This window comes from Papio anubis, chromosome 3 (genome assembly GCF_008728515.1).
Source record: "Papio anubis isolate 15944 chromosome 3, Panubis1.0, whole genome shotgun sequence".
NCBI lineage: Eukaryota > Metazoa > Chordata > Mammalia > Primates > Cercopithecidae > Papio > Papio anubis.
In genome coordinates, this window is record NC_044978.1 from 79,734,702 (window position 1) to 79,747,898 (window position 13,197).

General features: G+C 39.3%; 1 long non-coding RNA gene across 1 annotated transcript; it reads left to right on the forward strand.

Annotated features, from left to right (window-relative positions):
* Window positions 1-3,121: 3,121 nt before the first annotated feature.
* Window positions 3,122-12,957, forward strand: LOC110743311. Its single transcript, XR_002522150.2, has 2 exons — window positions 3,122-4,366; window positions 12,656-12,957. It is a non-coding gene; the product is annotated as an uncharacterized LOC110743311 (long non-coding RNA).
* The last annotated feature ends 240 nt before the right edge of the window (window positions 12,958-13,197 follow it).

Genomic DNA, 13,197 nt, shown 5'->3' on the forward strand with positions numbered 1-13,197 from the left:
TCCAAAAGATTAAGAAGAAGAGGAAAAAAGTATAAGTACAAATGTGATAAATAGTAAACAAATAGCAAGATGATAGGTAAAAATCCAACTATATAAATAATTACGATATACATAAACTATATAAATGTTCTAATGAAAATACAGAGTTCTCTGACTGAATAAAAAAGCAAGACTCAACAACAATAACAAAATTCACACACCACACACAACTGCACTTTAAATAAAAAGAGACAGGTTAAGAATAAAAGGATGGAAAAAGATATACTATGTAAACATTAAGAACAATAAATAGATAAAATGGCTGTATTAATATAATATAAATTAGACTTGAGAGCATGAAATATTATTAGGCATAAAGAGAATCTTTTCATAATTATAGAGAGGTGAATTCATCAGGAAAATATGATCATAAATGTTTATGCACCCCAAAACAATGCTTCAAAGTACACAAAATAAAAAAGACCTGAAAAAAGAAGAGACCAGAACCCTCTTCAATTACATTGGAAGATTCTATGGCTCATGTCTCCATCATTGATGGGAAAAAATAGACAAATCACTAAGGATAATAGAAGACTTGAGTAACACTATCAAACCAACCACCTAATTGATGTTTATAAAACACTTCACCTAACAATAGCAGAATACAAATTTTTTAACTTCATGTGAACCATTCATCAAATTGGATGATATGGTGTCCATAAAACATGTATCAACAAATCTATTTTAAAAATTGTTCTATTTTATTTATTTATTTTTTTTAGGGAAAGGATATTGCTATGTTGCCCAGGCTGGTCTTGAACTCCTGGCCTCAGGTGATCCTCCTGCCTTGGTCTCCCAAAGTGCTGGGATTATAGGTGTCACTCACTGCACCCAGACGATCAACAAATTTTAAAGGACAAAATCATAGAAATGACATTCTATGACTGTTATGAAATTAAATTAGAAACAAACACAAAAAGTTAATCTGTCAAATCTGAAGTTTTGGAAATTAGACAAGAGAGTTCTAAATAAACTATAGGTAAAAGAAGAAATTATAAGAAATATTACAAAATAACTTGAACTGAATGAAAATAAAAACAAAACAAATTAACATTTGTGGGATACAGTAAAGCAGTGCTTAGAGGGGAATGTATGACTTTAAATGCTTTTATTAGAAAAATCTAAAATCTGTGGTGTAAACTTCACCTTTAGAAAGTAGAAAAAGGAAAAGCCAAAAAGAAACAAACAAAAACGAACACAAAATAATAATAATAATAATAATTATTGTTATTATACTTTAAGTTCTAGGGTACATGTGCATAACGTGCAGGTTTGTTACATATGTATACTTGTGCCATGTTGGTATGCTGCACCCATCAACTCGTCAGCACCCATCAACTCGTCATTTACATCAGGTATAACTCCCAATGCAATCCCTCCCCCCTCCCCCCTCCCCATGATAGGCCCCGGTGTGTGATGTTCCCCTTCCCGAGTCCAAGTGATCTCATTGTTCAGTTCCCACCTATGAGTGAGAACATGCGGGAACACAAAATAATTATAAACAAGAATATGTTAAAGATAAGAGCAAAAGTCAATGAAAAGAAAATAGACAAATAATAGAGACAAACTACAAATATTGTGGTCAACTTGTGCCAGCAGATTTACTAATTTAAATAAAATGGACAAATTCCTTTAAAGACATATATTACAGCATTTACTGAAGTCATATGAATAGCCTTTATCTATTAAATAAATTGAATTAGTTATTAAAGCCTTCTCCAGAAAAAAACGCTAGGCCCAGATGGCTTGTTATTTAATGAGAAATATTACCAATTTCACATATACTCTTTTAGAAAAATGAGGAGAAAACATGTATCAACTTACTTTTTAAGGCCAGTATTACCTCAATACCCAAAACAGACCGAGACAGTATAGGAAATGAAAATCAAATTTAATCCCCAATACTAAATAAAAGGACCAGGAATCTAAGGTTGGTTTAACATTCAAAATCAATCAATGTAATTCATCATACAGACTAAAAATGAAAGACCATATGATCATCTTAGTAAATGTTGAAAAAGCTTTCTACAAAATCGAGCATATATTCATATTTTTTTTTAAAAGACAACTTCTCAACCAATTGGGGATAGAATGAAATTTCCTAAATCTGATCTAAGTCATTTACAGAAAACTGGAAAACAATATCATACATATTTTCAGAAAGCTGAATGTTTTTTCCCTATCATCTGGAACAAGACTAGGATGCTTACTCCTACTAGTCATACTCTACTGTCTATTAGAATTTCTAGTCAGTGCAACAAAGCAGGGAATAGAAGTAAAAGGCATATATACATCTATATACGCAAACAACATGATTGTGTATGCAGAAAATCCTAAGAAATCTACCAAAAACTCCTTACCAGATTAATGATTAAGTTTAATGAAGTCACATGGTACAAGGGTAATATTAAAAAATCAATTGTTCTTCTAAATATTTTCAATGTTTAATTGGAATTGAAATGGGAAAAGCCAGATTACTTTCAATTACATAGAAAATATAAAATACTTATGGATAAATTTAACAAAATATAAGCAAGACCTATACAAAGAAAATTACAAAAACGTTGCTTTGACCTTAAAGAAGATCTAATAAATGGAGATATACACTATGTTCATGGACTAGAGATTTCATACGGTTGAGATGTCAATTCTTTCAAAGTCAGATCCAATACAATAAGTACCAAAATCCCAATAGGTTTTTCTGTAGAAATTGACAAGTTGATTTTTAAAATTTATATGGAAAGACAAAAGAACTAGAATAGCTAAAACGATTTTTCAAAAACAAGAATGAAGTTGGAGAGTTATACTACCTAGTTTCCAACTTACAGAGTTACAGATTGCAAGATAGTGTGGTATTGGCATTAAGATACAAATCTAGATCAATGGACCAGGATAGAGAGTCCAGAAGTTGGCCCACGCATATTGTTGGTTGATTTTTTACAAAGATTATTAATGCCATGAGAAGAAATGACAGTCTTTTCAACAAAGGTGCTGGAACAACTGAATATTCATATGGAAAAAAAGGACTCTTGATCCTTATTTCGTACCATACATAAAATTAATTAAAATAAATCATTGACGAAAATATTTACAAAACCAAAACTATAACATTTCTAGAGATAAATATTCATAACTTTGGGTTAAGCAGATTCCATAGAACACCGAAAGCGTAAACCATAAAGGAAAACATCGATAAATTGGATTTCATTGAATTAAAATTATTTAACAAAATATGTTGTTAAATAATTAAAAGGCAAGTTATAGATGGAGAGAGAAATACTTGAGGTACATGTCTCACAAAGGACTTAGATCCAGAACACATAAAGAACTCTTTTAAAATCTTAGTTTGGTCAAAATCTTAGTTTGGACCTCAGTGGCATGCATCCAATCCCTCCCCACTTTAAGGTGTTCACTTACACAGCGGGCTGCCCACCCTTCAAGTCAGTTTGGACAGTGCTTGTCTTCAGTGCTATGCTTTCCTACCTGACTCTTTTCCACTGGAATCTGCTCTGTGTACTTCCTTTAGTACACTATTATTTGCCCCTTTAAATGCATCGATACCTTAAATTTCTGGCCACTCTGCTTCTGGCTCCTCATTTCCTCTTTATAGAGCCAGATCTTAGAAATTAATGTTATTCTCACCTAACCCCCACCCTATTAGATGACAACCTTACTCATCAACTAGATTTAGTTATATTTTTCCTGATTAGCCAGCTGAAAGGGACACCTCTTGATGGACCACACCGAGAGCTTTGACTGGAGGCTCTTGACAGAGAAAACAACAGGGAGTTTACTGACAGAATCAAACAAGCTTTCACAAGGCCTACAAGAAATAGGGCTGTTATTAATAATGATCACAAATTACCAACATCTATCCAGAAACTTGTTCCTCCTTAGGATTTCACCAGTTAGCTCAAGTTGCAGGAGCCTTCTCAACGCTAAGAATCTGGTGTGAAGGTAGAGCCAGGATCCCTGGTCCCCTACAGATGAGTTTCTATTCCTCCTGCATCTCTGAGCTGGACTACAGATTTTCCTCTAGTTCAGAATGATTAGATGATTAAATATGCCCTAAAGGCTCATGGAAGAATAGTAGAATCTGATACTCAGACTTCAACTTATACATAATAGGACACAATCCCTAAATTCTATTCTGAAACAGAACTCTTAGGGGTGGCTTCTCCTCTAAAGCCTCTGGCAGTAAAACTGCTGGGAAGGAACTTTCATGGACTTGCTCTCCCACGGATTATGCTGCAGGGACAGGATCAACACACAGAGGTCATAAACTTAAGTGCCTACAGGAAGGATATTTCAATGACTGACAGTGGTGGTGAGTCCTTGTGGTCTAGATTTTCTATATAGAAAAATGGGGTTAACAATGTGTGTGTGTGTGTGTGTGTAGAGGGGGTGAGGGGGTTGGGGGATGAAATTGAAGGCCTAAAATTGGCTTTCTGATTACTAGAAGAAGGACTGGAAGCTTCATTTATGTAGCACTTTTCATTAGGTGGAGAAGGTGAACTGTGCGGGGTGTGAAGGCTGATGGCAGGGGACTGATGGGAAATGTGGTGACTGGAAGAAATGAGGCCCTCTCCAAGGAGGCAGCTTCCACTCGGCTCCAGCTGACGCTTGCCAGTTGGCAATGAGGACAGTTGCCAGATATACTGAGTTTTCAGAAGATGGAAATACAGATTTTTTTAAAATGGGAAATCTCTTATTTTTAAAACACGATGTGGGCCAAACCAAACACGTTTGTGGGCTGAATTCAGTCTGTGGCCTACCATTTTGAGACCTTTGATTTATAGTCCTCACAAAACATGACATTTCTGTTCCAGTTTGTAATCTCGAGGCATGTTACTTCCAGACTCAGTTCATTCTCTGCACTTCACCTTCCTCCTTCACTCCTTTATTATTTATACCTATGTCTGACTCCCCCTCAAGATTATACATTCTTTTAACGGCACAACTTACATTGTTTTCATTTTTGTATCTTCTCTGTGGTTTACTATAGTGCCTTAAAGAGGGTAACACTCAGTAAGTGCTGGTTGAAGAAGTGTTTGTTAAATAACGCATTTTCAAAGCTAATCTAAGGAAACTTGAAGCTCTACTTGGGGTCCATTCACTGAAACACAGTTTGCCAAAAACCAACTATCTGAAAGCCAATTGGGGATTTCCACTTCCAGTAACAGTCAACTATAATTCAGTCCAACCTTCTTACAAAATAAATTACAAAATATATCCAGAAAAAATATAGAAAACATCTTGTTATTAGCATGAAATACCTAAGAAAACTGGGAAGAATTGCCTTGAGAGAATAGAGTGATTGTAAGAGCAGAAATTGGTGAACTGGTAAATGTTTTATCCTGGGGATGTTTGCCATCCTTAGGAGGTGACAGAAACAAGGGGATTGATAAATGGGGCAGGCTGGAGAACAAGACAGAGACCCTGGAGACCTACCCACCTTTCTTCCTATGTCCTTGGGGCTCTCCTTCTCCAACTTTAGATCTTTGACCTATTTGGGGAAACCGAGCAGTCCTTTGGGGTTTTCAGTGGCAGGAATAGAAGCTCAGAAACATCTGAGCTCAGAAACTGCTATGACATACCCTTTCCCTGGGACAGGCGGGTGGCCTGGGTTTCCTTATTCAGCTTCCTTTTCTTGTAACTCACTTGATAAGGCTAGTGCTAAGTGAAATGACTCCCGAATCTATGGTTAATGCAGCTGTGTAAAGCTATGCAAAGTGTGCTGAGCATTAGTCTGAGGCAGTACCACCCTTGTTCTCCAGGCCTGTCCTTTCCAGAGTCCCTGTTTAGACCCTCGTCCGGCAATTCTCCTCCTCACAGAGTGAAGAATCCACAGGGCCAAGGACATATGCCCACCCAGTTCCACTGCTATACTCTCTTCCCAACCCCAGCCGTGCTCAACATACTGGACAGTGGAATTCCCTATCAAATAGTGCCAAGCCCCATTTCATAGGCCTCCACCTTCTTCTTCAGACTCATCCTCCAAAGGGTATAACTTACCATTGGGGTGTGCATCCCTTGGCCCCAGAGGGTGCTACAGAGCAGGCTGTGTGTGTTTGTGTGAAACGGGGGTAGAGAGGTGTGGACAAAGTTTGCCTATGAGGTTGAGTACCCACAAGACCCCACATGGTGTTTGATTACAGGACCCAAAACAGGTTACTGAAAAGAAGCAAACTATCAGTCATCCTGGGAGTGTTATGAACCTGGGGCTGTGTAAGGTTCTCTGCATGCGATTTGTTACTATGATAATACCAGAGTAGCCAAGTCATGATGACAAAATTGTACCTAACACCAGTCCTATTGAAAGGTTTGGATTCCCAAATTAGAGAAAGTTATTTTTCAGGTGCCAGTTGTGTAATAGATGCCTTTATAATAGGTGGCCTGGAAGACTTAATTAATGAGGCAATTCAAATATATAGCCTGTCTGGATCTCTGCCTATATGACTCTTTTTATATGATATATCCAGAATAGGCAAATCTGGCATTGTACCCACTGCCAGGCCCCTCCTGATGCCATGCTCCATGCAGCACCAGAGATTTCCATGCAGTACTTATTTCTAGGAATTTACTTAATCACATCTTAGATCCAGACACATTAGTGACAAGAGTAATAACACGGACACTATGTTAGCAATGAGCTAAATATACTATTATATATATTAATATACTATTAATTATAGTAAGTGGTGTCTCAAAAAGTGAGACCTCAAATATCCTTTGAGATGGTAACATGCTCCAGAAAAAGCTTTTTGCTTTTCACAAACAAGCACTTCTGTCTTTAACACTTGTTTTAGGGATGTTGGGACCTCATGCCAAACACATTGTGTTGGGAGAAAAATTTGTTTTTTAAAAATTTTTCCCCTGAAAAACTACAAACTCTAACTGCATATTATATTCTATTTCAATTTGTATGTGGCAGATATGCTGCATGGGTGAGATGCTTAATCTTGATGTCTGTTTAATGTTTTAATTCTGTTGAATACTTGGTATTGTGTCTGGAATTGGTGGGTTGCTACAATCCTTTAGCTAGATACAGAGTGCTAGTCAGAAAAGTTCTCCAAGTCCCCACTAGATTAGCTAGATACAGAGTGCTGATTGGTGCGTTTACAATCCCTGAGCTAGACAAAGAGTGCATATTGGTGCGTTTACAATCCTTTAGCTAGACACAGAGTGCTAGACAGCAGAGTTCTCCAAGTCCCCACTAGATTAGCTAGATACAGAGTACCAATTGGTGCATTTACAAACCCTGAGCTAGACACAGAGTGCTGATTGGTGCATTTACAATCCTCCAGCTAGACATAAAAGTTCTCCAAGTCCCCACTGGACTCAGGAGCGCAGCCGGCCTCACCCAGTGGAGCTTGCGCTGGGGCCACGAACCGACCGAGCTGCCCGTCAGTCCCGCGCCGCGCGCCTGCACTCCTCAGCTCCTGGGCGGCTGATGGGACCGGGCGCTGCGGAACAGCGGGGCGGCGCTCAGAGGGGAGGCTCGGGCCGCGCGGGAGCCCACGGCCAGGGGGAGGCTCGGGCATGGCTGGCTGCAGGTCCCGAGCCCTGCCCCACGGGGAGGCAGCTGAGGCCCTGCGAGAATTCCAGCGCAGCGCCGGCGGGCCGGCAGTGCTGGGGGACCTGGCAGACCCTCCGTAGCTGCTGGCCTGGGTGCTAAGCCCCTGACTGCCAAGCGCCTGCGGCGCCGGCCGGCCGCTGGGAGTGCAGCCGAGCCCGCGCCAACGCAGAACTCGCGCTGGCCAGTGACCTCCGCGCGCAGCCCGGGTTCCCGCCCGCGCCTCTCCCACCACACCTCGCCGTAAGCAGAGGGAGCCGGCTGTGGCCTGGGCCAGCCCAGAGAGGGGATCCCCCAGTGCCGTGGCGGGCTGAAGGGCTCCTCAAGCACTGCCAGAGTGGACATCAAGGCCGAGGAGGCGCCCAGAGCAAGGGCTGCTAGCATGTTGTCACGTCTCAGTATAAATGGAGAGAAGTTTAATGCACAAGTTTTTAAAATTAAGGTAAAATTCACATAACATATAATTAACGATGATAAAGTATACAGCTCAGTGTCATTTAGTGTAGTCACATGCAATGTCGGGCAACCACCACCTCTCTCTAGCTTCAAAACTTGTTCATCTCCCCAGAGAAACACTCTCGTACCCATTCAGTAATCACTGTCTCTTCCCTGGTCACCCGGTAAGCATGATCGACTTTCTGGCTCTCTGGATTTGCCTGTTCTGGATATATAATATAAAAAGAATCATACAATATGTGACTTTTTTTTCCGTCTGGCTTCTTTCACTTAATGTACTGTTTTTGAGGTTCATCCAACTTATAGCATTTATGAGTATTTTGTTCTTTTTTATGTCTGAATAATTTTCCATTCATGCATATATCACAGTTTATCCATTCACCCACTGATGGGCTTTTGGATTGTTTCTCCCTTTTGGTGGGACATTTGTGTCCAAGTTTCTGCATGGACATGTTTTTATTTCTCTTGAGTATATACCTAGGAGTAGTACTGCTGGATAATTGGTAATATGGTAATTCTACATTTAACTTTTTGAGGGACTGCCAAAATATAATCAAGTTTTGTACATTCTGATTATCTCTGAATTTTAAACATGTTGCATCTTTTCTCATAAGTGGTTTTATTGAGATAGCATTCACCTATCCTAAAATGCACCCATTTAAAGTCTTCTATTCAATGGTTTTAGTATACTCACAGGGTTATGTAACCATGACTACAATTTAAAACTGTTTTTGTAAATGACGAGTTGATGGGTGCTGACGGGTTGATGGGTGCAGCACACCAACATGGCACAAATATACATATGTAACAAACCTGCACATTATGCACATGTACCCTAGAACTTAAGGTATAATAATAAAAAAACAAAACAAAAACAAAAACAAAACCTATTTTTGTCATGTCAAAAACAAACATTGTACTCTTTAGCAGTCACCACCACCCCACCACCATTCCCCTTATCACCTCCAAGCCTAGGCAACCAGTAATCTACTTTTTCTCTCAATAGATTTACTTTTTCTAGAAATTTTGGGTGTTTCATATAAATATAATCATGCAATATGTGGTCTTTTGTGACTGGCATCTTTCAATCATCATAATGTTTTCAAAGTCCATTTATGCTGTAGAGGTATGAAGTACTTCATTCGTCTTTATGGCTCAATAATATTCTATTGTAAGAATATGCCTGCTATATCTTATGTATTCATTCATCAGTTAATGGCCATTGTAGTTATTTCCACTTATTGGTTATTGTAAATATTGCTGCTATAAACATACATGTGCAAGTTTTTGCATAGATATGTTTTTAATTCTAGTAGGTATATGCCTAGAAGTGGAATTGCTGGGTTATATGGTAACTATGTTTAACCTTTTGAGAAACTGCTCAAGGTGATGGTATATGGAGGTGAAGCTTTTGGGGGAGGTGATGAGGTACTCTAGTTAAAAAGATCCCAGAGAGATTCCCCCACCTCTTCTACTATGTGAGCTTATAGTGAGAAAATGGTTGTCTATGAAGAACTGTTCTTTATAAGCCACCCAGTCTATGATATTTTGTTATAGCAGACCAAAACACTAACCCTTGTTATTATTCCTGGTTTTATTATGACCATCTTAGTGGTGTGAAGTAGTATTTCACTGCAGTTTTGATTTGCATTTCCTTGAAAGTTACTGGTGTTGTGCGTTTTTGTATGCACTTGTTGGCCATTTGTATATCTTCTTTGGTAGAAATGTCTATTCAGATCCTTGTCTGTTCTTTAATTGGGTTATTTGCTTTTTTATTATTGAGATTTAAGAGTTCTTTGTATTTTTTAGATGCAAGTCTCTTATCAGATAGACGATTCGCAAATTTCTTTCCCATTTTGTGGTGTGTCTTTTCTCATTCTTGATGGTGATCTTGGAAAAGTTTTTAATTTTGAGGAAGCCCAATTTATTTGTGTTTTCTAATGTTGCTTGTGTTGTTGGTGACGTATCTGATGAGATTGAACACAATCAGGGTGGTATGGCCATAGATTATAGGTGTTGTGTCTAAGAAATTGTTGCCTACACCAGAGCCATAAATATTTACCCATATGTTTTTTTCTAAGCGCTTATTTTTGTTTTTGTTTTTGAGACAGAGTCTTGCTCTCTCGCCCAGACTGGAGTGTAATGGCGTGATCTCTGCTCACCACAACCTCTGCCTCCTGGGTTCAAGCGATTCACCTGCCTCAGCCTTCCAAGTAACTGGGATTACAGGCGTGCGCCACCACGCCCAGCCATTTTTTTGTATTTTTAGTAGAAACGGGGGTTTTACCATGTTGGCCAGGCTGGTCTCGAACTCCTGACCTTGTGATCCGTCTGCTTTGGCCTCCCAAAGTGCTGGGATTACAGATGTGAGCCACCATGCCTGACCCCTCTAAGTACTTTTTATTTTTAGCTCTCACATTTAGATCTTTGATTATTTTGGGTTAATTTTTGTATGTTTTGAAGTGGGATCCAATTTCATTCTTTAGCACATAGATATGCAGTTGTCCCTGCCATATTATGTCTTTATATTATTTATATTATTTTGTCTAAAAATCTGAACACCTCCCCTACAAATAAATTTCTCTGCCATATTTCCCCATTTCTGCCCATAGTAGCATCATTTTTCCATAAAATGGAAACCTGGAATTGCTGATCCTCTTTCCTTGAATCTTTCAGTCCTAAACTTCTCATTCTTTATCACTCCTCCTTTCAGATTTTTTTTTTTTTTTGTGAAATTTCAGTGTTCAGGCAGGTGATTATTTCAATCGCCTTGTGACAGTTTTTTGTTTAACTTTTTTGTTCCAAATGATTTTGTCCTACAGCTCATCTCAGCCATTCCCCTTAAGGTCATATTCTAAATCAGTGGTTCTTAATTAGAATTAGAATTAGCTCTGAAGTAGAATTATCCAAGGACCTTTAAACTAATGCCAGTGACAGCCCCACTCCAGTCTAATTATATCAAAATCTTATGGCATATGGGATATATTTCTAACACCACACCAGGGTTGAGAAACACTGCCCTAGACGTTGCCATCACCAGTGACTTTAATCCTTTCCTTCTATCAAGGATTCTACTCTCCAGTTGCCAGACCTATTTTCCCATCTCATTGCTTTGAGTGTCCTAACTCCAGCAAATCTACTGGGATCTAGAATCCATTTCTCTGCACATCTTGTCATTGTCCCTCACATCCCTGGTGCCTATACTTCCCTTATGTGGTAGTTTCTTATATGAGTAGTTTCCAGGCAATCAGGCCTCCCTGCGTTCATGTTTATCTTTAGTCTCCTCTTGAAATGATGTTAGCCATATTACTTGTTTTAACCACTAACATTCAGTGGAAATGACATTGTTCTATGAGAAGAAGCCCAACTACCCTGATGAAGAAATGATGTGAAAAGACCACAGAAAAAGGCCACGTGGAGAAGCAGTGGCCCTGAGGAAACATGTAGTAGATTCAGAGAAGGCAAATTACAGTGCGAATTCATGGTTCAGACAGTCCAGGTGATTTCAATGTGCAGTGAAAGTTGAGAACTACTGATTTCCTAAATATCTCTACTGTCCAATGGTACTTTCTGTGAAGCTCTATAAGGTTCTCGATGATGTACTCTCCACCTTGTTATCCCTCTAAATTTATCCCTACTTCCCCTTGCTTACTGTACTCCTGCTAGGCTGCCCTTGCTTTTCCTCAAACACACCCAATATGCACCCATTTCTGAGCCTCGGCCTGTTCCCACTTTCTGCAGTGATCTTTTTTCAGATAGTCATATAATCCATGTCTCACTCCATCATCATTTTCTGGTCTTTTCTCAATGCAATATAATAAGTGCTGCAATTGAGTTAATTTTGCTAGTCTTGTTGAAGTGTCAACTAGCGCAGATTTATTAAAATATGTAAAGCTAAGAAAATAATAAAAAATATTACAAATGCCAGTTGGTGAGGATGTGGAAAAAGAGAAACTGTTGTCTATTGCTAGTAGGTGTATAAATTGGTACAACATTTTTGGAGTATAATTTGGCATTATCTAACAAAGTTAATGATGCATATATTCTTTTTTTTAATTTTAATTTTAATTTGAAGTTCCAGGGTACATGTACAGGATGTGCAGGTTTGTTACACAGGCAAATGTATGCCATGATGGTTTGCTGCACCTATCAACCCATCACCTAGGTATTAAGCCCAGCATGCATTACCTATTTTTCCTAATGCTCTCCCTCCCCTGGCCCCACCCTCTGACAGGCTCCAGTGTGTGTTATTCCCCTCCCTGTGTCCATGTGTTCTCATTGTTCAGCTCCCACTTATAAGTGAGCACATGCAGTATTTGGTTTTCTGCTCCTGTATGAGTTTGCTGAGGATAATGGCTTCCAGCTCCAGATGATGCATATATTCTATCAACTAGGGACATAGCTGTGGTGGCTTTAAGATAAGTCTGGAAATTATGTGATAGGTGGGGCTTAATCCCCTCAGCTTGAATAGGGACTAGATTTAGTGACTCACTTCTAATGAATGAAATATGGTGGAAATGACAGTGTATGACTTCCATGAATAGGTCATAAAGGCATCATAGCTTCTTTCTTACTTTGTCTCAGATCACTTGCTGTGTGGGAGAAGCCAGCTGCCATGTCATAAGAACACCCAAGCAGACTTTTGGAGAGACCTAAGTGACAAGGAACTGAAGTCTCCTGACAACAGCCAGGGAGATACTAAGGCTTCTCACCAACAGCCATGTGAGTGATCCATTTTGAAAGATCCTTCAACTCCAATGAAGCCTTCAGATGACTACAGCCCCAGCTGACATCTTGACTGCAACTTCATGATAGGCCTTAAGGGCCACCATTCTCAAATTTCTGTTCCACAGAAAGTGTGAAATAATTAAGTTTTGTTGTTTTAAGCTGCTATGTCTTGGGATAATTTGTTACACAGCAAAAATAGCTAGAGAAACTCTCGCACATCTGTAAAAGGAGATGTGTGTGTGGAATTCTTTTTTTTTTTTTTTTTTTTTTAGACGGAGTCTCGCTCTGTCGCCCAAGCTGGAGTGCAGTGGCGGGATCTCAGCTCACTGCAAGCTCTGCCTCCTGGGTTCACACCATTTTCCTGCCTCAGCCTCCCGAGTAGCTGGGACTACAGGCGC